Here is a 26344-nt window from a genome sequence, read left to right as displayed (position 1 = left end):
AACCTACGATTAATCTACTAGTAACTTCTACTCTCACAAATCCATTGCACCAAAGACGCAAAAACCCTAAATTCCCGCTACCGATCATTCCAATCACCCAAAAATCACATCAACATCACATCAACATCTCTATAACAACACTGATCTCCACCATTCGGAATTCCCGTATCCCTTACGAGCCTCTCAACGTTCCGCGAGCAAAGAAAGGAAAACATCGGACCTCTATCACAGGAGAAAACAGTCGATCAGATCGGATCGAATCGGATGCGAACGCACAGCTGACAATAGATCATCAATATTTATAGTTGGTAACCACGAGGAACGCCTTACGGAGCTATTTGCGGGGACCGATAATACCAGCACCTAATAGTCTGATTGCATAATAATGCCGACCGCAGCTGCGGCGTACCGCAAATAAGAGATGCCTCGATGACTCTCCCCGACAACTCCTTTCCCTCCCTTTTTTTGCCGCCATTCCGATCCCCCACCCTTTTCCTCCCTATTGCAGCCCTTGATCGCCGTTTCCTCTATACTTAACCGTGAAACGTACCGATTTCCATCGGACACGGGCGCTAAGTTGCATACTGATCGAACACGGTACTATTATTTCATTGATTGTTTTCATTTGCCTTGAATGGCAGATTGCCGGTATCGGAAACCATTTTATTCTTCCTTTCTGGAAATGAAGCCTCTCATTTGGGGGACGCTCGTGGTTCTTTATTTTCATTCGAAGCGGACACTGGAATTATAATCGGTAATGATATTATAATGTCTGTAATGGGTACGATAATGGTAAATACTAGGTTACGTTTAATCGATTCTATAATAATACTGTAGACATCGGTATCATTGAATTTTAATAAGTTAGAAGTGTCAGCTGATATTAGAGCGATTAATAATTACAGTTGAATTACTGCGTGTCCCACGGTAACTGTTGCCGAACAGATTAATTACCATTTGTATTGATATTCAAACTTGCCATGATTCTTTTCATTTGGGGAATGCCCGTGGTTCTTTATTTTAATTCGAAGCAGACACTGGAATTATAATCGGTAATGATGTTTAACGTCTATAGTGGGTACGATAATGATAAATACTAGGTTAAGTATAATCGATTCTATAATAATACTGTAGATATCATTATCATTGAATTTTAATAAGTTAGAAGTGTCAGCTGATATCGAAAGGATTAATAATCACAGTTGAATTACTTCGCGTCCCATGGTAACTGTCGCCGAACAGATTAATTTGTATTGATATTCAAACTTCCCATGATTCTGACAAATTACCGATACACTCATGAATATTTAAGTCCCTTCAGCCCCTGGCGCCCTTAACTCATACTCCAAAGGAAATAAGCTCATTAAATCGGCAAATTACCAACGAGTGAATTTTATACATTGATCGGATGGAACACGTATTTAATAAACATTAATCAACCTCAACTTCATTTTCATCGAAGGTAAAACAACGAGCGCATTAGAAACCATTAGGGTCCTCAGTTCATTAAATTCAGCGCATTTGCATATCACTCTCATCGCCGTTTATTAATATAAATCGACGACGGGCCGAGACGTTTATTAATCTGTCGCAGGATTAAACATTTCCCTGGAAACGTCTGCTCTTCGCCTATTAATTCAGCAACCGAGAGAACAGTGTGCTAATTCAAGGTGAAACGCGAAACTTGTTAATTTTCGCTGAAAATTTTTCACGTCGGCGTTCATCCACGCGTCGCGAGCGTACGAAGCAGCAGCAGCAGCAGCAGCAGCAGCATCGGGCAACGTGCAATTAGACCGCAGGATGTTTATGCAAATCGTTCGCGCATAAATTTATAAACAGAAATCAAACTGAAAATTGTTTCCGGTCCGGCCTCGTTTCATCCAGCCGAAAGAAAACCGAAACGGATGATGTAAAGGCAGCAGTTTACACTCCGTTAAAGGATTTTTTTCATACGCTCGCGATTCGCCCAACGGCGGGCGCGCATAAAACTCGGACGCCGCATTACAATTTCTAATTAGATTATAAAATATAGACAGCCGGACTTTATGCGCCGCGTTGCCGGCTCGAAGCGAAGTGGAGAGAGAAGCCGAGTCTTGTTTTCCGTCTTCCCGACCGATGGAGACGGTTCAACAAACGAATTCCGCGTTTCACGAGTTGCACAAGAAATTTAATCGTATAAAACCTATCATTACTTCTGCTGGCAATAATTTTAATGGATCAAACAGCGAGGTGAAATAATAACGTAGTTTTATTTCAATTGTATTTTCGTGTAATTATATGTGCTTCGAATTTTCATTGCGGTTCAGTAGCATTTCCATTTTATTTTCACGGTGTATCTATTTTCGTTCGAACGTAATAGAATTGAAATAGATATTCTCTGAAAATAGAATTGAAATGTTATTGAACTGCGATGAAAATTCGAAGCATATGTAATTATGCTTGCATTCAACTTTTGTTTAACACGTTCAGTACCACCACATGTGGTACACGTTAATTTTTATTTAATTATTATATATTTCATCAAAATATATAAAATTAACCCTTTGCACTCGGAAGTTCTCAAGTAGAAATATTTGAACATTTTCTGATGAGATAAAGACATTGTTTGAAACTAATTTAACGGTAGTTCACAGATAAATTAAGCAACAAATTTATTTTATTGAAATATTTCACATTGCAATACATAGTTTCATTTAAAATACTAAACATTCAACTTCATAGTTTTACTGTATCAAATCAAGTGGTAACTGAGAGTCACTTTTCGAGTGCGAAGGGTTAAAAAAAATCTTGAATATAACTTAATATTTTATTGAAAAAATCAATACAGTTCACAAGGAAAATACGACCGAAATTTCCGTGGCACGGAACGTGTTAATATTTCAGTTCTACTCTCAAAATGAATTTCTTCTTCTCGATTCGTTTTTCACCGTCAGTTCTATCAGAAATTCAATTTGTAAACTCAGTTCGACGGTCAAACGTTTGATTAATGTTTACCGAGAGCTAGAAAAAGGGTACCTGTCGGGTGCAACCGCGAAACGGTGCAATAATCGTGGCGACCCTGAACGACTGTTCCCCCGAGGGTCAATTCACGGAACGAACAACGGAATCGTAAGGTAATTACCGAGCATCGGCCGTAAGCAGAAGGCTCTGAAGGAGTCTCTCTCCTCACGCATAGAGGAGAGAGACTCCTCGCCAATCACTCGACCTCGTTGCGCTCATTCCGCCAATTACCGCGCGACGATGCGTGGCTGGATCATGCGCGGAAGACAAAAGGATCTGGATCGGTCTCGGTCCGAGGGGTTCTCGGAAGCAAAACGCGAATACAAACAGAGACGCGAGAAGCGTTAAACCTTAACCTTCGAACTCTGTGTAAAGCTGTTTTCATTCTGTAGAAGATAACTGAGTGTTTAGCTATGATCGCTTGATGTTTGAAGTTCGGCATTCGAAAGGTTACTGTTGAAATGTTTGATACATAAAGTTTGAAATTTGAAAGATAGAAATTGAGAAGCTTGAAATTGAAAAGGTTGGAATTGAGAGGCTTGAAATTGAAAAGTTTAGAACTGGGAAGCTTGAAATTGAAAGGCGTGAAATTGAAAAGTTTGGAATTGAAAGGCTTGAAATTGAAAAGTTCAGAATTGAAAGGCTTGAAATTGAAAAGTTTAGAACTGAGAAGCTTGAAATTGAAAAGTTTAGTATTGAAAGGCTTAAAATTGAAAAGTTTGGAATTGAGAGGCTTGAAATTGAAAAGTTTGAAATTTAAAAGTTTAGAACTGACAAGCTTGAAATTGAAAGGCTTGAAATTTAAAAGTTTAGGATTGAAGGACTTGAAATTGAAAAGTTTAGAACTAAGAAGCTTGAAATTGAAAACTTTAGAACTGAGAAGCTTGAATTGAAAAAATGTTTAATTCAGAACGTTGAAATTCAAGAGTTTGATGTGCAATATTTCATCAATCACTGCGCGTAAAATGCAGCATACGCAAGAAATAGAAAACGAAGTGAGGAATGCACTTAATCTTTCCACTGTAAGAAAAGCAAAAAGTACAGCTCGCGGAAGACATCTCTTAATGCAAGTGATTAGCGGTAAAATAGAGACTGAGGGAATTTTTCATCCGCAAAGAAATGGGTCTGGAAGTAATTGACAGAGGTATTACGTCCTAAACGAATCATTTTCGATGGAAATTCTCCGGGAATTAAAATATCAAGTAGCCTAATCTGTTAAAATAAAATCGGCTAATGATCTTTGAGCATGTTGGCATCTTCGATATCTTTAACGTGGAACGATGTAATCCGTTTTAAGCGTCGATTGATCTGGATTCGATTAATGATGGGTCAAAGCGTATGGAATAGGAAATCCGATACACCAGACCTCTTTAAGCCTCTCAAGGGGATTATATTTGAAAAAATCCTACAGTTTTACAGACTTTATTGGCTGTCGAGGATGTTGGAGGTATCGAGGGAACTGTACCCCGGAGGAATCTTGGAAACCTTGAAAGTCTTGGAAGTTGAAAAAAATTGGAGTATCTAAAGAAACCTAAAAGGCTCCAGAAATTACATCTCAATATTCATCCAACAAATTCCCACAGACCTCAATTCTAAAAATTCGCAAAATCTAAAGAATCTCCAACATCCACAGACCCTCAGAAACTTATACCAAATACTCGAAAATCCTAGAAGTCTGAACCTAGAAAACATTACAATCGCAAGGTTCCAATTTAAAAATCCTCGAAGCTCTCTCCGAACACATCAACCTCGCTATCCCGTACAAGAGCCTAACTTCCCAAAGATCCAACGATGCTCGAAGCCTTCTCCAACCGTCTCAAACATATCAAACGTCTCAAACACCACGAGCAAACCTAAAAAAACACAATTAAAGCAAGCCGCTCAATTAACTCGTCATGCCAGTAAATGGAACTCTTAATCAAACCGCGAACGACCGGAAAAATCCTGTCACGACGTCCACTGTCTTCCGCAATTAGCACCATTAACCGGCACCCCTCGCGGCAGTGTCCCTTTATCAACAACAAATCTTGACCGCACGAAATTTTTCCAGGAGCCTCTGATCGTTAATGTCACGCGGCAAGGACGGGGCAGGGGAGCCACGTAGTCAGGTGGTGTGTCCGTCAAAACGGGCTCTAATTAACAGAAAAACGAAGGCGTCTGTGACGCGGCGATATTTCACATCGAAGGTTAATTACAGCCCCGCCGCGGCGCGGCGCGGCGCGCAGCGGAGGGAGCACGGTTATTATTTACGGATACGGTTATTACTTCGCCGTGAAGAGTTGTTCTTTCGATCACGGCCAACGGCGGTCGCGAGCCGCTGCTCACGGGAGAGAAGCCTCGGCTGGAACACGAGGGAGAGACCCACGAGTTAGATTCGCCATAGGAGAACTATGGGAAGAGAAGGAAAAAGAAAGGCGGAACGGAGAGAGACAGAGTCGGAGATCGTTGAAGGGAGTCGAGGAGAAAGGGAGAGAAAAAATGTGGATCGAAATAGAGGGAGAAATAGAGGGCAGAAAGAGGACGAGGAGAAACATGGTAGCTGGAGAAGGGGGCAAGAGAAAAGAGAGGTAGAGGAGAAATAAAGAGGACGAGCAGGAGTAGATAGAAGGCAGAAATATAAATGAGTAGAGAAGGAATAGAGATAAATGAAGAGAAAAGAGAAATGAAAGACAGTGGGGAATAATAGAAATAGATATAGAGAAATGAGGAATTGATGAACAGATCGAGAGATAGAAGGAAATGAGAGGAAAAGAGAAATATGAGATAGAGAAAGAGAGAGGGAGAAGAGTAGAAGAAGAGAGATAGAGGTAGCTGAGAGGAGGAACGAAGAAGAGAAAAAAGGGAGAAAGATGGAAGGGTGTTCCTGAAGGGTGCGCAGAGGCGACATAAAAAGATAGGTAACATCGTTACGTTTCCCTGTTCCCCATTAGCATATCCGATTACGGCTCGCAATACGCACTGGAACGAGATAATTAGAAAAGATTGCGGGAGTCCGTTTTGCCTGCGCAAACGCCCGGACACCTCGACCGTAGCCTTTCGCTATTCTTCCCTCTCTCTTTCTTCCTTTTCTACCCTCCGCGCCGCTTCCTTCGGGGGCATGTGAATTACGATCGGCGGATATATGTATGCAAGTATCTGCCCGACGAAAGGGGGAGACATTATCTCGCCGTTTTTCATTTGTTAATCCATTTTTCTCAACGCGCGGACGTTGCTTCTGATTATACCTTTGAAGCTGACTTCTTTCTTTGGGGATCAAGCTGATCCGCGCTGATCACCGAATGATTTTTCGACTCCGGAGCCTATTACTTGATTACCATTTATCCCTCCGAGAGAGTTCCCGTCGATTGGATAATTCTATTAATAAAATAAGCTGAAAGCTATCAGCGGCACACCTTCTAGCCAGAAATAAACGTCGTCGACGCTAAAATTAATCCGCGTCTCGGGAGCGCGTCTTCCGTAGGGCTGATCAATTAGGTCGCCGATCGAAACTCGATCGACCGAGAATCCACGATGAATCTCTGAAAGAACCTCCCAGAAGCTCGCCCGTGTGAGACGCCTCCATTGCCGGGGTGCACGATAAAATCTCGCACTCGGACGGGCCGTATTTCACTGGGAAAAAGCGAAACAAGAAGAAGACGGGTAGCCAGGAAGTACGAAGAAAAAAAGTATCGGTCGGTAGTCAATGGGATGTTATTCGATGCCAATCGAGATTAAGGTGGCAGGATCTACGACGCGGGGCGTACTCGTTGTTTGGTAGCCGGGACGCGGACCCGGCCGCTACTGACTCCGTTTTAATGATGATTAATGCGTGCCGCCAGTTGTTTCATCGTTTCAGAGAACAATCCGTGGATAACGAGGAATGCGTGGCTCGCTGTGTAAAAGCGTGCCATGCTCGGCGTATTATCGCTACTGCTTAAAGTGGTCGGAGCCGCTGCTTCTCCTTTTTCTTACCTTTTATTTCGCTTCTTTATTATCTCTTCCTCCTGTTTCTTCTTTCTCTCACTCGTTTCCCTCTTTGTCATTCCTCTCTGTTTCTTCTCCCTCTTACTCATTTCCTCTCCTTTATTGCTTCTTCCTATTTCTTCTTTCTCTAATTCTGTCCCCCTTTTTTCACTTTTCCTCGTAAACTTTATCTTCCTCTTTGTCTCTCTTCATCAGCTTACCGCTGTTTCTTTCTTCTACTCGTTCTCCTTTTCACCTCTTCTTTACTTTTCTCTTTCACGCGTCTCTCTGTTTTGTTTATGCTTCGCCTTCTTTCTTATTTCCTTATATATTATTATTATTTCACCTCCCTCCTCCGTAATCTCAGCCGACGATTTTTCAGCGCGCGGTGTCCCGCGAGTGCTGCCGGTAACAACATTCCTCGGTTATTAGCGGGATTTAGCGTGCAAGAATGCCGAGTCACCCGAGTGATATACGACCGATTCCGTTTTTACATCGAACGGAACACGAGCCTACACCCCGTCCATTCCGCGACTCGAGTATCGGCGGATCGGCAATTTGTATCGCGGGTTCACGCCTCGCCGCTACCACTCGCCGCTGTTCGTTAACAGGATCCGCGTTCCGCCGGGGATTCCACGTGTTCCACGACGATAAATCCTCTCGCCGACTTTGGTCTTCTTATCGAGCCAGACGCTCGATACGCGATCCGCCGAGTCCTTCCGCAGATAAGCTAACTGCGATGATCCCTCGTGAATGGAAAATCGCGTCCCCCCTTTAATCTCACTGGCACTGAGCGCCTCAGAAATCATGGATCTCGTAGAAACGCTTTCGAAGCGATATGGAGGAACTTTTGGGAATATCAAGAGTTTAGATAGGATCGAAGATTTTTTGAGTTATACAAATTCGGGACATTTTTGGGAGGTAGCTTCAAAACTCGTGGAGATCTCTAGTTTTCACAACGCTTCGTGAATTTGGAGGATTAGACAATTATGGAGACTGATCTCGGGAATCTCAGAGAATTTGGAAGACTAAAGTTACAATTAGAAACGGAAACATTTCCTACGAAAGTAGTCTTCGATCGACCAACAGACAGAAACCTTAAATTACATAAAGCTATTGAATATCTCTTCTTCCCTGTAGTATAAAATATATCTTCCCCCTGTAAAAGTCTTCGACAAATCTCCAGCAATTGCAACAGGCAATTCCTCATCAATCCCAGACATCAAGATTTCAACATTGTAGCCAGTGGAGCGCGAAAGGACCGGGCGTCGAGATCGTAAAGATTCCAGCTCAGAGGTCCAAAGAATATAAGACGGTTTCGTTATCCCCGATCGAAAAATCAACCGGTTGTAATGAAGCAATCCAGCGCAGCGGTCCGCGTTCTTGGTTAAACGCCAGTGTCAGCCAGAAACGTGACGATAATTGTACCTGAATAATTGCGATAAGGCGAAGACCGATCCTTCTCCTTTCTCGACCGGCCCGTTCCTCGCCTCCTTTTTCTTCCGTTTCACTCGCCCAATGTGGAACGCCGCGTTATCGCCGGCAACGCGTAAAGTTACTCGTGTACAGCTTCCATTGATAAGATCCAATAGTAGCGCAACGCTCGCCTTATCGCGCTACACGAGCTGCCCTTCGCGAGATTGCCGTGTGGCAGGCCGGGAGATCCATTGATCGAACCACCGAGGCATCGAAAAGCATTCTTAGATCTTCCGCGCACCTGACCGCACGAATAATTGCCGGCGTGAGCGATACGATCGACTGAGGCGCGTCGAGATCGATAAATCGATCGATTTCTCATGGTTAAAGCGTCGCGTTCGCGGCGCGGACAGTCGTTTCATTGAGAACTCGGGAATCTGGTTGCGAACGACTTTAGATTTGAATTATTTGAATGCAGTGTGGAATTATTTGATATTAGATTGACGCGTTGACGATCGATGAACGAAGCTTCCAAATTGCTCGATAACAGTTACAATAAGAATTGATGTCGATACCAATATTTAGTAACGATAGCTGGTTAATAGCAGAGTGCGATACCAAATGATTAATGATTATTTCTAACGCCATTTGCAGAATAAGTATTAACATACAAAACGCTCGAAACTCTCGTCAACGTACGAAGGGTTACGGACGGTTATTTTAGTACTGCGTTTGTAGTAGAATGATTGACAACATTGATTTCACTCTGGATTGTCAGGGATGAAATTTCAACCTAAGGGTTAATAAGGAACTCGAATCCCCTCTCGCTTAACCGGAAAGCCTGCTAATGTTCCTGTTATTCACGGGTCACCATAGGAGAAAGACCATTGAATATTCTCATTTTGAGAAATCCCGTGAATCTTAACGACCCAAATCTCGAACTCTTATGCTCGAACAAATTGCTTCGCTAATTTCGAAATCCAATCCTCCGACCTTTAATACTCTTTATATTAAATCATCAACAGCCTTCATTACCAACAAAGTCAGAACTTCGAACATTCGCGTCAACTGGATAAACGACGGCATAAATCCCCCGAAAGAGAGATCGCCGAAAACAGCTGTCCAGGAAACAACCGAAACGCCTGCGTAATTCATTAACGCGGCAATTGACATTCACACGCGGAGAGTCGCAGAGCCCCGGACAGTCTCGATTAAGCGGCGCGTTAAACGCTCGATTAAATTCGCGTGTCTCGGCGTCGCGTCGGGCGTTCGATAAACGTTCACTTTCGTTTTCTGCGCGGCCGGCCGACCATGCGATGAGGAATTTCGCCGGTCCGCGGGCCGCGTGGCTCGTCGTCTTCGTGGTCGTCGCCGGCATCACCTTCTCCGAGGTAACGAGGGCTTATTTATCTGCATCGCGATCGACCGTGTCAGCCGGACCACCGCGATGAAAACTGGTTTCTCCGTTGAATGAGTAAAGGCGACGCGCGAGGACGTACCGGTTCCCATGTGTCCTCGTTAAAGGCACCGCGGGGCACCGTCGACGCGATTCAATCGCGAAAAACGAGCGTGCAGGATTGAGTATCCGCCTTAACGGTTCATCCGCGGACCAGCTACGCGCTTTCGGTTTCGACGGGGAACGTTGCGCTAGGTCTGGGCACGAATTCTATTGAGCAATCGCGGAGACGCTTCTCTCGAGGACTGTCCGCAGATATTGCGGTAATTATTCATTCTTATTCGGGAATTCGCTGGTTGTACTATCGATTTTGTTTATTGTATCATTATGGCTGATCGGTGTTATTAGAGTATTGATTTAAATTTATTTCTATGTAGCAGTTGGTTGCTGTTACTAGTCTGTTGATTTCGATTTACTTCTACTTGCTATTGTGTTGGTTATTACTGGAGTATAGATTTAAATTCATTTCCAGTTGGTGATTTATTGAGTATTGTTACTGTAGATTTCAATGTATTACCGCTTGATGCATTGATTACTAGAGTAGATTTAAATTTATTCCCACTTGATCTATGGATTGCTGTTAGTAGACAATAGATTTAAATTTGGGTTCTTTTGAATTTGTATTGTTGGATTCTGTTAAACGTCCATTTTGCAGGGTGTAGTTAGAGTTGACGTGATAGATTGTATGATCGATATTAGAAACACACGAAGAGAACCTGGGGATTTCGATTCGAAAGAGAAATAAAAGTTCGTCTGGGTCTGGGGAATCGGAACACGGAATATTTTCGGTGCGCGACGCACGAGCGTAATTGAGCTAATCGCGCCTTCGCCTTGACACACGAGTTGCGTCGCTCCGACGAAAATATCCGGCGCGTCTGCCGTGAAATTTGCGCGTTGCGTCCAGATCCCCGTAGTTCGAACGAATTTCGGCTTAGCCTATTGATCACCAACAATTTCTAGGAACTTCACCGATTACTCTACGATCTTCACATGAAAATCGAACATTCCTTAAATTTCAATAACCACTAATAGATCTCGGTCGATTTATTCTATGATTCCACAACGAAAATGATTGTAAAATATCCAACCTCATATTTCTATCGGATCTACAATTAGAATCTACTAAGACGAACGACTCCCATAAAAGTCTTCGGACGAACGGTTTCCAGCTAGACTGTTTGCTGATAAGATTAGTCATCCGCCCGCATGCGCGATGTTTCCGCGAAACTCGGGTCGATCCGTGATTCCGGCGTGTCCGGTGCAGCGTGCGTCGGGCAGGTCCTCGCCGAAATATTTTCTCACGTGAGCAGCTGCCTTGGACCATCGAATCGCCGTTTGTTCATTGTGCGGCCCGGCAAACAAGCGCGTATTGTCGCGGCGGCGGGACGACCGTGAATCGGTCATTGTGCCGGCGTTACGTCGAGAGGACTCGCGCTTGTGTCACATGTGGGTTCATTCTGATGTAAAAGCCTGGTTTTACGGCTCATTGTCGGGAGATCGGGACAGAGCAACGCGAACGGGCCGAGCGAGGCTGCGACTCTTGCTAGACAACTCTTCGGACGAATAACTTTCTCCGAAACCGTGTGCTCCCTTTTTCGAAAATGAATGGATTCCTGTTTTCGAAAGATCTCTCGGTATTTTCTTGTGTGAATCGTAGATAATTTTGAATCGACTCGATGATGAAGGGACTTCGTTCTTTTTTTTCGGGATATTGTGAAATTTATTTCTTGGGACATTGTGTTTTGATTTTTTGGGGTTTTTCGGGGGGATTGAGATGTGTTGTTTGGTAGGATTTAATTGTTTGCGGGGTTTTGTAGTGTAATTTATAGTGAGTATCTTGAGATTAGGATTTCGGGGATTATTCGTGTGTGTTCTCACGGTTGCATAAATCCTCCTCGGTTTCTCGGTTGGTTTCACCTGCTATCTTCATTCATTGTCATCTATTTCCATCCTCTTTGATCTATCTTCGCCGATTCCCGCCTATTCTCGGCGACTTCAATCTCATTTGCGTCATCCATTACGATCTATCCTGGATTATTTTAACTTGCTGTATTTATACTGACACCTATTTCCGTCTAGTTTTCGTTTATTGTTGTACGCCGCCATTTTCATCCAGTTCCGTCGAATTTTTCAGTGATACTTGCTGTCTACCGCCATCGTACAATGCAGCTATGATCCAATATTACTCTGATTTCAAGAAACTAGTCTATATTAATCTTCTAACAAAATCCAAATTATTCTTCATTCGCACCCTCAAAACCCTCAACATTCTCCAACAATCACCTCATCCCTTCATTTACAAAATCACCCCTGAAATTTCCAACCAGAACAAATAAAAAATTCACTGCTTCACCATACCCTAATATCTTCTAATTTCTCTATATCTTAGCATCAATCCACTGTCAACTTGCAACCCCAAAGCCCTCAACATTCTCCAACAATCATCTCATCCCTTTGTCTGCAAAATCACCCCTGAAATTTCCAACCAAAACGAATAAAAAATTCACTACTTCATCATACCCTAATATCTTAGCATTAATCCACTGTCAACTTGCAACCCCAAAACCATCAACATTCTCCAACAACCATATCATCCCTTCATTCAGAAAATAAATTGAATAATTTCCAACCGAAACGAATAAAAAATTCACTGCTTCACCATACCCTAACATCTTCTAATTTCTCCATATCTTAGCATTAATCCACTCTTAACTTGCAACCCCAAAAACCTCAACATTCTCGGACAACCACATCATCCCTTCATTTAGAAAATAAACTGAATAATTTCCAAGCGAAACGAATAAGAACGAGGACCATATAAATCCCCAGCAACGACACCAGCAATTACGGCGAGTCATACTCGGACACCGTATATATGCATTCGTCCGCGTCTACCCGGCGAAGAATAAATCTCTCCGATCGAGGCTGCAAAGACAAATACTGTTGTCAGCGGGCGACAAGCCGTTTACAAGCGGAGGAACGGAACGTTGCTGGTAGCCTCTCGCCGCGAGAGATAGCCTGGCCGGATCATTTGTCGAGGCAATCTTTCTAACCCTGTCAAACGCAGCCTCTCTCCTCCTTTCTCCCTCTCTCCCCTGCCCTTTCGCTCGCTCTCGATCCACGGCCGTGCATTAAACGTGATTTAATACTACGAGCACGATTTCGCGTACGCGATCCAGGACGCTCGTAACAGGCTTTTGTTCCAGCGATAATGGCGGAAAATAAGTAGCTCGGCAACTAAGTGGTGTCTTCGCGGAGAGCGTGATTCCTTGGGCGATCAGCGGCGTTGCCGTCGATGAGGATGACAATAAGGGTGAACGGGAGCAACGATCTGCTATGAACTTTTAAACTTCGTTCGGAGAGCGTGGAAATTGAGGCAGAAAATAGCCGATGTGAAGGGGTTCGTGGTTTCGAGTGGGAAATGGGAAAGTGCAACTGGTCGTTTTGATAGTGCAACAGTATTCCGAAATGTCGAAAGTTTAATAACATCGATACTTAGAATCGTTCGTAGTTCGATAACTCAAGTGTCGAAAAGTTTAGAAAGTTCAATAATTCCAATGCTCGGAAATTTAGAAAGTTCAATAACTCTGGCGTCGAGAATCTTCAAAAGTTCGATACGTACAATGTCGAAAGAACAAAAGGAAACCTAAACGGACGCTAATTTCACTGGTAACGGCGCACGGAAAACCTGAAACCGATCGTTACAATGTTACAACGCTAAACTCCGTTGCCAACGAGTGCAACAAGACCCCTTCAGCTAACGAAGCAAGCCACCAAAACGCTTCCACGTGAGATCTGCCCGATCGCTGAACACCAGGCTAATAGAAAACAGATAACAGACAGAGTAAAAACGCGAAGAAAGTAACGGAGCGAGAGAGAAAGGGACATTGTCCAAGGCGAGCGTAGCGGAACGGAACCACGCGGCACCGAAGGGGGTTTCTCATCTTGGCTAGAGATAATGCTCGCCGCCGGTGAAAGCACGATCGTGTCCGGCCATTGTGGCGGGATTTTTGCTTTCCGGGCGGCGGCGATCCTTCGAGGAGCGGAACGCTCCGGTTGATTAGCATAGAACGCCCACCGTTTGCTGACCGGCCGGACAGTTTATCGCGTGGCGAACCCTCGACCCGTGAAGTCACGATTAAAGCGTTTCTTCCCGATAGGTCCACTCACCTCGATTATCGACGTTGACCGCTGGAATTCGACGTGGTCCATTTTTCAGAAAGCTCCGTTTCACCCTGTGGCTTCTGATGGCTGCGACTGAAACGGAGATGTTTCTGTTAGGTATAACAAAGAATTCGATCTTGGAGAAGTTTAAATAGGGTAGTTTGTAACTGATAATGTGAGTTAATTGTACTTTATCGGAGATGCTACTTTTCTAACGAGGAATCGTTTGAATTTCAAATATATGTGTGTGAAATTTAGTAAGTGAAGGTAGTCCTTCGATTAGATTAATATTAGAGTAAAGGATATTTATCTTTGATATATCTCAGACTCGAAGATTTCTAATCTGGTTTAACAAAGGTAAATGTCATTGAGTTGTATTAAGTTCGAATGAAACGTTCTTGTCAGCAATAGTTTCTAAGTCTATACATAGAGAGCATAAAATGTTTTCTGTTACTAGTGCATTATTAACGATAAATTGTTCTAAGAAATGCACCTACGAAACTAGATCGTAAGGCAAGGGGTTAATACATGCACCTTAAAGTTTCGACAAGTATTATCTCGTCAACTAATCGAAATGCAAAACTGAGCAGAACGGCCGTCTAGTTTCGCCATTGACCCCGCGAGAAAGTTCAACTCCCCCGGCCGGCCGCCAACGTCGACGAGCGTCCAATCGAAATTCTTACGAGCCCTTTACGAAAATTTTATGTGTTCGCCGGCCACTAAAGTCCTCGGACAATCTCCCGAAGCGGCGTCGCAGCGGCAATAAAAGCCGCCGCGGACACGCCGTCGGCTTTCGATTTTTCCACAAAGCGCCTATTATTTCACCGTTGCATCTGCGTGTAATTTGTTAAGTTCCGAGAACAGGGACCGGCTCCGAGACACTGGTAAAGGGTCCGCCATTACTGGAAAATCATTCACGGTGTCCCGCGGCTCTCTCCCGTCGCGGAGGAAGTCCTCTAATGAATCTCTACTCGCTCCTCTCCCTGTTTTCCTCTTTTTCTCTCATTATACTCCTCCTTCTCCTTTCTCTCTCCTTCGATTCTCTTCCCTACCTCTTTCTCCTTCTCTCATTATACTCCGATTTTTCTCCGTTCCTCTTTTTCTGTCCTACACTCTTTTTCTCGTGCAATTCTATTTTTTCCCTTCGTTTTTCCTCGTGTAAGCCTCTATTTCTTCCTCTCCCTTTTCCCTCGTACAACCTTCTGTTTCTTTCCCCCTCTTTACTCTATTTCTCATACAACTCTTCTCTATTTCTTTCTCTCTCGTTACTCTATTTCTCATATAACTCCTCTCTATTCTTTTCTCTCTATTTCTTCTGTCATCGAACTCACTTCTATCATCCAATTTTTCTCTCTTATCCACCATTCCCATTTCAACTGACTCTCATTCGATCCTCCTTTCTCTTCTCCTTTTGGTTTTCTCTCTTTCTCATCCAGCTCTCCTCGTTCTTCTCCCTTTTCCTCTCGCCCGGCTCGTATAACGCACAGCGGACGCCACCACGTGTCCTTTCCCCGGTCCTTTTATCTCGAATTGCTCGCCTCCGAGGCGCGCCGGTGTAACTTCACCGCGGAGATATCGAAATATCCTTCCCCCTAATGTGAACACCGGCCCCCTAATCGATTTGGTAGTTAACGCGCGCGCGGTGGGTCCGGCGCGGCGCTCGTTTCACGCGAGCTTGTTTGAATTAATTTTAAGAGCGGAGAGGACGATCGAACGACGGCTCTCTCGGTGGGTTCCCTCGGTGTGTAAATTGTCGCTTGTTAGGTATGCAGGTAGATAGCCGGAATCGTTGCACCTGTTGATAGAGGGGCGTTTCTGGCGAGCGAGTCGAACGAAAAAGAGGATTTCGCGGTTCCGCCGCGGTTTTCGTGTATTCGCTGCGGACGTAAATGTCTGGGGGGGCGAATGTCGCTTCGGAATAATCGAAAAACATCGATAAACTACGTTTTTATCTGTTTATTTATTTTTTCGTTCCAGTCGCTGTACGTTTGTCCATAAAAATTAATGTCTGCATAAACATCAGCAGCTTGCTCGTGCGTTATGCACTTCGTTATTTCTATTTTGCGCTGGCATTAACGTTGAATCTTTTTTGATACTCTGAATTCACGTGAATGTTTTATGTAGAGCAATAGTTGTTTGAAACGAAACATTGATGAAACAGAGATAATTGGTGTAAATAATTTATCGAGTGGCAAAGTAAATTTCGTGCCGCTTATGGATGGAGGATGAATGACACACGCGGCAAGGATCATTCTACTGCACGTCGCTACCAGGCATTGAAGTCTCCAGATCGTTACCTACGCGTGCGATCGCTATCGTATTATTAAGTCCGATTGGAAAGTACACACGTGTATACGTATACATGTATTCATTAATCATAAAGTATAATATATTATACGTACTATTGCCATTTCAATTATAAATAATACAACAACAATAAAATATTCAAAAATTCTTGAATTACACGTGATAAATTATACATCGCCTATCTGAAGTACATAATCGAATTAACGAGTTGCACGTATCAGTGAGCTGTATGTATGAGGTACAAGTAAAAAAAGCAATGAAAATAACCGTATCCCATAACTAAAGAATTCTTCATGTACTCGTAATAAATTGTATAATACATTGGCTGCTCTATAAGCCGTTCACAATATTAACTCGCATTCTATGAAGTTTTTCCCGTTTTAACGCTGTTTAATCTGCTTTCAGCTCTGTTTTTCATTTACTAGAATTACTATGGTTTTAGTAGCTTTCGTAGAAGATCACAAATCTATCTTCTAGCGAAAACCATTCTCTAACAAATCTTCTAACGTTAATCAATCTTCCGAATCATTTAACAAGTATCTCGATCCACCGTTTTCCACCTTCTTTAAATCGACAATTTCAATTCCAAGTATCGGCGTCGCAACCGCCGCCAATCGACGCGCAGCAAACCCAGCCATCGGCGCGGTTTATCTGATCCATTCAAACGGAACCGTCATCGTCATCCGAGGCGACGAAGAGGAGAAAGGATTCGAAACGCGGGTGGCGCACGCCCTTATCGCGACGCGATCACGGCGGGCCATTGTGAATGCGTTCACGTAATTCAGAAAAAAAGTGCGTCGACGCACGTCCCGTGTCGGGCGTATGTATCGTCGTCGTCAGTAGCGCTCGCTCGCTCGCGCGCATTTCTTGGGGCCCGAATGCACCGAGCGGAAGTTGGTCGTGATTTGCCGCAAACGCCGGAAACGGCGCACGTGCGTCGTCGTTTTTGTAATTCATGCAGCCGGGTTCCGGGAACCCGTTCGGCGGTGCTGTTCGCTTCGAGAACAATTGGAAAAAAAATGGCACGACCGTTAGATGGAGTTTGTTGTGTAGAAAGAATGCTCGACGATGAATCGCTGATGACTATCAATCCCAAAAATGGTAATAGGAACGGTAGAAGCTTCTTTTGTGGCCAAATCGTATTGTTATAGTCCGTTTTATCGAAATTCGAAGTCGAGAGGTAGATATTTTTGGCGATTATACTGGTCGTTAGCTATAATTAGATCATCTAACTTATTTCTGCTTTGATTTTAGTTGACAACGATGTGAATATTACAAGAGTTCAGAAGATTTTTGAAATAGAAATTTTGTTTATATTGAGGTTCTATTGGTTATCGCAATTAATTCGTTTTTTCCAAAGGAGAAATAGGAAATATGGAGTGTACGCTTGAAACGAGGAGTAGAATGAAGTCTAGGAAATGTCCATATCCGGTGGGAAATTAATGAGGAAGAAAGTATTCTTTGCAGGCCGATAATTGCGTGGTTCAGAGACGGAACGGGTCGTTCACCGATTCGCTGCATTGTTCAGCTAGGTCAAGAAGAACGCCAACGCTGTTAAACAGCGCCCAGGAATTGACACTTCGCACCTTTCGCAAGCCGACAATAAAACTGGTCGGTCGTGCGACGCGTGTAATCGCGTTACACAAACATCGATACACCGCGGAGCTTGTAGGTGGCGCCCGTTGCGACACGAAGTGCATCGTGCATCTTCGCAGAATCTTGATATTACGACCATCACGGTTTATTTATAGTCGATTCTCCTTTATCGTTTCCTCGAACGAATCATTCAAACTTTTAAATACCTCCAGTACGGATCATATTAAAATTGCGACACAACGAATTTACCACTGTACACTTTTCCAAATTCTAACAAAAATTCTGGACATTTAAAGAAACAAAGAAATTTAATTTATTGACACTTCTGCAAGAACAAATGCATAAGCAATTTCTCATGTGCTTTTACAATATTTTACACCAAAAATTAACCCTCTGCACTCGGACGTATTTAGTTAGAAATACTTAACATTTTCTAACTAGACAAAACCGATGTTTTCTCAAATGAATTCAAAGAGAAATCACAAGTAAATTAAGAAACAATGTTATCCCAATATTCCACGCACCGATGCGTTACACATAGTTCAATATTAAATATCAAATTTTCTAATTTTACTGCGTCAAATCAAATGGCGACTGAGAGTCACCTCTCGAGTGCAAAGGGTTAACAATTTCGCTATTCCTCCAAACAATGCAGCCTTTTTAAAACTCTCTACTTCACTCTTATCCATCTCCATCAACCTAATCCTCTTTCCTCTGTCTCATTTACTCACCCATTTTCCATCTCTATCCTCCAACTAACTCAAAACTCCAAACCACCTGATTTACGATAATAATTCCTCAACGATCGCCCACAGCGGCGATGCAAAAAGCAATCGAGGCACGCGAGATTTCGGCGCGGCCAATAAAAACTCGCACACCCCCGCGACCCCGCGGCAACCCTCGCAAATCGCGTACGATACAGTAGTCGTGTCGGTTTCGCTTGTAGCCAGGGTGCACGTGAACCGAGTCGCGTGCAGCGTCCAGCCAATGAGCGAGCGCGGCGGGGGGATGGTCCTCGAGTTGCGCGTGCGCGGAAATCGCCGAGACACGCGGCGGGCCTTGGGCTGTCAGACGAAAACGCGCCGCCGGCGAAGAAACGTCGCTCCCACGGTTCGGCTTGCGTCGCGAGTCCCTCGGGAGGGGGTCCAGTGTGTCGCGTTTAGTGTCTTCTCGACTGTATCGCGTGTCGAACGTGTCCTTTCGATTGATCGATCCGCCGCGGAATCGGACAGAAGAAGCATCATCGCGCATTCGGAGATTTTTTAGACATTCTAATCGGTGCTCGAAGTGGTGACTCGGAGAATATTTTTGACACTCCTCTGGTATTGGTGGTTCCTTGGTTTTCTGTGAGTTTTCATTCATGATGGAGGGAAGGAACTACGGGGAAGGATAGAATGGAGCAGTGAGATCGATAATCGAACGGTAAGGATGTTTCTTGTTTTCCAAGTGTTCAGTTTCGAGACAGTTCGAGAGTGTTTCCTTCGTTTCTGTGTGAATGGATCGTGTAGTGAGATTTTGGGGATAGATGAAACTCGAGGGTGCACTGTTTATCGCAAACAAGCTGCGCTTCGTTATAATTGATATTTTGTAGTTATTTGTTGGAAATCGGGAAATAGAAACTGGCTAGAAATTCAGTGGTTATTTTCGAAATATTGATTCAATATTAGAAAACTCACGAGAGACTACAATAAAGAAATAAGGAATAGAAGCTCGATAAAGATTCAATAGCTCTTATTTAAAAAAGAAATTGATTCAATATTGAAAACTGGAATCACGAGAAACTACAATAAATCACGTGTACTAAACGATTCAAGCAACGATTTAATTAACAAGTCGCTTTAGAACTCGATTACCCAATCGTTATCTGCACGTGAAGTCATAGACGCTAATAGCGGCGAAATAATTCGTGCCGCTTGAACGCGAGCGTCCTGCGGGTCGCGCGGCAGGAATCATCCGCTCGCGTCCTACCCACGCATCGAAGTCACCACGGAAATCGATCGCGTATCGAAGTGTAGTATGCAAACTCGTCTTCGAGGAGTAACAGGTTGAACGGGAGCAGGATAATGCTCGCAAATCGAATTTCCAGCGTGTTATCAGTAAACTATATCCAAGAATCCTGAGACTTCTTACGGTACCGCGTCGCGATTCATCGATTATACAGTTAGGCAGAGTCGATTCCGGTGAAAAGCGTGCGACTCTAATTCAACGGCACTCCCTCGTTTTTCTATCGCGCCACTTGATCGTGTTTCTTATCGTGTAAACCGGCCGTAAGAACCGAGTAAAACGCCTCGGACACTCTGTCCTAGTGATTTTTTTCGGATACAAACAGTAAGATGGCGACGCGGACGATAGCTATCGACCACTTGAGATCGAGTAAAAAAAAATTTTAATCGACGCATACGTGCACGGGACGTTCGGTTTCATTATTGTAAATATGAATCTTATTCTTTTCATTCTGAAAACGTGTTCGGTTAATGCAGTCGTTACATGAAATTTCATTTAATAAAGCGATCAGCTCCGCCGAACGGAGAACAAAGTTCGATAAGATATCTTAAAGAAGCAATCAACTATTTTACCACTCCGCCGCATGAAATTCTAATTTAAAGAATTCGAATGGTAGAGTCGATCGTTTATAGATATTCCTTATTTCACCGTACCCAAGTTACTTCGATCGCGTCTGTTCCCCGGCGATTAAAAAATAGGAAATCACAGGGTTTTATCTACTTTATTACTCCGCCATTACTTTTACTCTACCTTCACTTTATCTTATGAACACTTTTACTACCCCGTAATAACTTTATGCGAATCTCTTGGTATAAAAACTAATAACTTCTCCGCTTTATCATCGGAAATTCAACTGGTACAATCGACAACATGAAGTTACCATTTCACGGGTCAATAAAACACGCATCCCCCGACCCGAGCGCGACCCAACCGGAATATATCGTTGGCAAGGAATCGACCGGCAACCAATTAAATATAAATCGATCGGAAATCCGAATCAGGAACGAACTGGTTTCCTACATACCCACACTCATTTTTCCCCTTTTTTCTTCCCCTTCATTCTTCTTTTCTCCTTCGCTTTTTCCCTCCGTCCCGTTCCTTTCTCTCGGGCTTCTATCGATCGTGTATCTTGTTTTCACTTTATTGTTCTTGTTTCCATTTTATTTTACGACACCCGGCCCTCGCTCTTGCGAGATACCACGGCGGAACGAAGATACTGTTATTGATATTATTATTAGACTGCAGACTTTATGCATTTATGGCGCCCGTTTTAGCGTGAACGTATCGGCTCGATTTTCATCAGAGACGCGGCGGCGGCGGCGGCGGCGGCGGAGGTTCGGCACGACTCGAATCCCCGCACCGGTTCATTCGGGAAAATTATTGTTCGGCTTAATTCGAAAGCACGCGCGGAATGCGGGCCGAGTACGCGCGGAGATGGTTAATCTGCAGGCGTCGCTCTCGCGGAGATTGGAATCGGACAGTTTCCATTTCATCGGAAAATTGGACTGGAAAGAAAACAGGGAGACCATCGGTTTTTTAATTATCATTAAAACCTCGACGTTCGCGGTATCTCCGAGCAACTGCACAAATGTCATCCTCGTTCGTTCTCTTTTTGCCACCATTCGTTGTAGCTCTATATATAGAATCCAACGGATGCAATTCTAATGGATTGAGTTCCTTGTTTGGTTAGCACTAGAAGAAAGTTGCGCGGATGAAAGTCGAGGAATAGGGTAAATGTCAACAGCAATGTTTACCTATGAAAAATGGTAACCTGCCACTCAAATTTCTCGGAGATCTCCTTCGCTTCGTGAAACTTCATTTTTACTCGCTACTCCCTTGATCCCTTAGCCACGAGCATTATCGTCAATTAACGTGTTCCACGATGGTCAAGCGACTCCTCGGAATAAGTTCCCCGATGTACACGGTTTTTTTTCGCGTTGGCAATTAATATCCGATAGCAAAAAGGGAATAAAACGCGGCAGAAGAAACGGAGTCTGGTCCGGATTAATGAATTCCTCGCGAGCAGCATCGGCTCGGCCGTTCGCGGGGCAAAAAGTTCGGCCGCTTCTGTGTCCCATATTACGCCCTTGTCGCTAATGAGCCCGAGAAGTATAAATTTTCGTCGCGTAACGAAGCGATCCTTATTTTTTCCCGCGAGGCATAAGGCGGTCTCTGTTCCTTCCGTCGGCGGGGAGGCGATATTGAATTCGAAAATACGAGGAGAGAGAGAGGAAAAAAGGAACGTTTGCTAGCGGTGTGTCCCGCGTCGAGCAGATGTTCCGTGGGACGACGAAGGAAGCCGGGTCTCTGGGTCACCGGGTGGAAGCCTGGTTCCATGAACGAGGGCTGCCGAGGCGCCGGTTGCCCGTAAAAATGAAGTTTTCGCCCGGCAAAAACTACGAGGAAGAGAATTCTGCCGGCGAACACGCGGCCGAGGCAGAAGTTACTGTTTCTGGGTACACGTTCGCGTGGAGTGTGTTTGGTTTTTTCACCCTTCGCCCTACGACTTCTTTCACGGCGCTCGATAAAGATATCTACTTCGTGATTTTAACACTGGAACTATCAGAGACGTCAAAGTGACTCATTCCTGGTTGCTTCTTTCATAATTATTAGAAACAGATAATTCTCGGAGAAGTTACACAGAAATTGATTCAGCAATAGGCGAACTGAATTATAAATCAATAGAAATGTGAATAGTTGCGTTGTTGGAGTTTCCATGGAATAATTTCAAAGTTTGACTGTTCGGTAGTTCTAGCGTTAATATATGATTTTACAGATTTTGAGATAGAGAAACGTTAATAATTTGTTAGAAAAGAATCGTGGGATCTTACATCGCTGGAATTTCCATAGAATAATTGGAGTTTCCATAGAATAATTTCAAAAAGTTTGACTGTGCGATAGTTCTAGCGTTATATGATTTTAGAGATTTTAAGATAAAGAAACGTTAATAATTTGTTAGAAAAGAATCGTGGGATCGCTAGAATTTCCAAGGAATAATTGGAGTATCCAGAATAATTTCAAACTCGAGGATCAATAAAGAATTATACAACCTTCCAATTAGAAAGACTGGTTCCCTTGATTTTCTCATTGAAAATAGCAGTTTCCTACAAAGTTTCCACTTGAACTTGAACCCTCAGAGAGAAGTGCACCCTGCAAGGGCCACGCCAACGTTCTTGCGCTAGGCCGATAACATTATCGGACGCGGCGATAGCTAGTACGCGAGCGTACCTGCAACCGTGGGTAACCGTACCTGCGATAACTCGGACGATAAACGTTGCTTAAGCAAACCGAAGGTAGAAGATTTGATAAAAAACCATTTGGTCCGATTCTCGTACGGAGCTATCGGGTGTAAATAGTCGGGCTGTACAGGGTGGTCGGTGATACGCGAACGCGACTTTTTAAATGAATCGATTAAAATTCATTGATCGTACATCTCTTTAATAAAAAACGCAGTAACGAAGACTCGAGTTTCCTTTTATTTGGTCAGTTGATTACGATTATTTGCCACGATGTTGACATTAAATTAACACGCGAGTTGCACATTGATAGCCGCTGCCACGTGACATTGGAGTCTCCAACTAACCTTATGCAAACGTTGATAGAGGAATCATGGATACGATAAGAGGAATATCGCACACTGATACGTAATAATTTTTCCTTTAGTTTCGAGTCCAGTCACTGAACAAATAAATTTGTCAAGCCGTCCTTATGTAGTACCGTTTTTTAAAATAAACTCGCCGCCTCGCCTTAAAACTTGACGCGTTAACCACGTACGGTGGCACACTTGTCTAAATGAAAAATTTAGATACGATTACGCTTGCAACGAAGTGTGTATTCGTTGTAAGCACCATAAAGTGTCCACGTTAAATTCACCATTGAATATTTCAACTTCGAAATTGAAAAATTCCGTTTCAAAGCTATAAAACTCATCTTGACAGGTTCGACGAGAGTCCAAATTAGAATTACGATCAGTCGAATTAGAATTCAACGGTTCACTCCTATAAACCGAGCCTTTCAAAGTTGAAACCTCTATAGATTCTTTTGATCCACTCTGCTCTATAGAATCCCAGTAAATTACCAGAAAATCGTTACCACAATACGTGTCACTACTGCCAAAGAGAAGACAAATACTATGTAGCCTATTGACACAAAAACTTTGGTAAAAAATATACATTCATTCGTTACAAATTGATAAAATTCATTTAAAATTCAATCTCTGTTCATCTTTACAGAATCATTTCTTTACGTGTATATTCATTGACACTAGATTTACTGACACTATACAGTTTGTTCTATTGTTCCTAGAAAAATTGTTATCCGTTCATTTCGATCTTAGAAATTAACTAATAAAAATCGACTCATTTACCAAATAATGCTCATAAAATTCAATACGAGTTAAACTGACTCGTTCCGTAAATCTAGTGTTAATCTCCTTTAATTTCCTACGTTATTTTATCGGAATACAATTATTTATCCGAAATATAGAGAGTCCGCGGCAGCCCTCGTAGTTGAATAAGAAATTCAACGCTTCGCTCCTCCGCCGCTTCAACGAAACCGTCCGAAGACACTAAAACGTATCGAGGATCACGATCTAAATATCTAAGCGTCTCCAAGGCGACGAGAAGAGCCGCGGCAACGTCCTCCCCGCTTTAATGCGCACCTCCTGGCCCACGGTATACGTGAGAGGAGAGAGCGCCGTGCGCGCGGCTAAAAAGGGACGCGCACGCTCGCCGCCTGGGACTCGCGCGTGAATAACAAAAGCCCGATGGAACGTGCGTCGGGTTCCGAAGGAGAGCGAAGGGATCGGTTCGAACAGGGAAGTTGCGCGCCGCGTGATAGCGGAATATTCATTCGGGCTGCGCGACCAATTCACCGATGGATTAACCCTTTTACACTGGAAAGCTCTTTGATGTACAATAATTGACAATTTCATCGACAAGTCGACAACTACCGATCAGTTGAATTGACTTTTTGAAACTCTTGTATAGGAATTTTATGAGTACAAGTATTCAAACTTTAACCCTTTGCACTGGAAAGATTTTTGATGTACTATAATTGACAATTTCATTGACAAATTGACAACTACCGAGCAGTTGAATTGACTTTTTGAAACTCTTTTATAGGAACTTTATGAGTACAAGTATTGAAACTTTAATCCTTTTGCACTGAAAAACTCTTTGATGTACAATAATTGACAATTTCATTAACTTTATGAGTGCAACTATCGAAACTTTGACCCTTTAACACTTGGAAGCGTTTCACTGAAAAGATTCGATACTTTCCAATGAGACATAGATGATATTATTTGAATGGAGCTAATGAGAAAACATACGTAAATTAAGGAAGAAAGTTGTTTTATATGAATATTTTGTATATCGACGCGTTATACAAAACTTAATATTACATACAACACTTTGTAGTTTTGTTCTATCAAATTAAATGGCGAGTGAGAGTCACCTCTTGAAAGGTTAACGACTTAACACGTTGAATGTCACGATTCATGAAAAATGAATAAAACCAAAGAATCAAGCAACAATTCCCAAGCAACCTCTTCAGCAATCTTCACGATCAAAAGCCACAACTATCAAATTTTTACCATTCCCGTCATCAAATTTCTACCAACGCTATTCTCAAGTCCAACGAACAAACAAACCACGACTACACCAAGAACGAAGTGCCATGAAAAATGAATAATTCCGAAGAATCGAGCAACAATTCCCAAGCAACCTCCTCTCAGCAATCTTTACTATCTATCAAAAGCCACAACTATCAAATTTTTACCGTTCCCGTCATCGAATTTCTACCAACGCTATTCCCAAGTCCAACGAACAAACAAACCACGACTACACCGAGAACGAAGCGCCATGAAAAATAAATAATTCCGCAGAATCGAGCAACAATTCCCAAGCAACAATTCCCAGGCAACCTCCTCGACACTCGACTTATCTCCGACATCTCCACTATCTTCCGTTGAAGCTATTTTCATTCCCGAGAAAACCGATCAGGCCGACGGTCGATCGATTGTATTCTCTCTCGCGCGCAACGATCGAGCGAGTAGACATTCCGTCCGCAATATATAAATATTCCAGGTACGTGTCTCTCCTCCCGTCCGTCCTCGCGAGGCTCAGCACGTTCCCAAAACGTATCGCTATGCGCATCACGGGATTTTCTATCGTCGCGCGACGATCGCGAGAAAACGGCCGCCGAAGATGGCGCGAACGGAGTCTCGACGAAAATGGCGAATCCGTTGGGCCTCGAAACCGAACCGGCTTATTTTAAAGCCTTTTGCGATCGTCGCCGCCGCCTTTGACTCTTACGTAAGAACGATTTGATGCACCGATCGAAAGGCAACATCAAGGCGAACCCGTTCCTCGAACGCCGGCTGCTAGAGGATCCATGTTAAAGGAAGCTAACCGCTTACTCTATCGGACCCTGGGGAAGTTCTTCTGCGATCCCTTC

At 43.4% G+C, this 26344-nt stretch overlaps 1 protein-coding gene and 1 long non-coding RNA gene across 5 annotated transcripts in view; one reads left to right on the top strand and one right to left on the bottom strand.

Annotated features, from left to right (window-relative positions):
- The window catches only part of LOC116431628 (uncharacterized), a 209440-nt gene that overhangs the window by 143092 nt on the left and 40004 nt on the right, over positions 1 to 26344 (bottom strand). For both annotated transcript variants that reach the window (XR_012999950.1, XR_012999951.1), the window contains one exon: positions 13985 to 14071. This is a non-coding gene — a long non-coding RNA (uncharacterized LOC116431628). The remainder of the gene's footprint in view (positions 1 to 13984; positions 14072 to 26344) is intronic.
- LOC116431623 (fibroblast growth factor receptor homolog 1) overlaps positions 1 to 26344 on the top strand; it is a 78306-nt gene that overhangs the window by 16964 nt on the left and 34998 nt on the right. The window contains exon 1 of one of the 3 annotated variants that reach the window (XM_031987340.2): positions 18963 to 19303. The exons of the other annotated variants lie outside the window; for them this stretch is intronic. The gene's annotated coding sequence lies outside the window, so the exon portion shown is untranslated. Of the gene's footprint in view, positions 1 to 18962; positions 19304 to 26344 lie in introns of those variants that run through there. 3 annotated transcript variants of the gene reach the window in all.

Source organism: Nomia melanderi, chromosome 13 (assembly GCF_051020985.1).
Source record: "Nomia melanderi isolate GNS246 chromosome 13, iyNomMela1, whole genome shotgun sequence".
NCBI lineage: Eukaryota > Metazoa > Arthropoda > Insecta > Hymenoptera > Halictidae > Nomia > Nomia melanderi.
The sequence above is the reverse complement of the archived record's forward strand: the minus strand, read 5'-3'. Positions and strand labels throughout refer to the sequence as shown.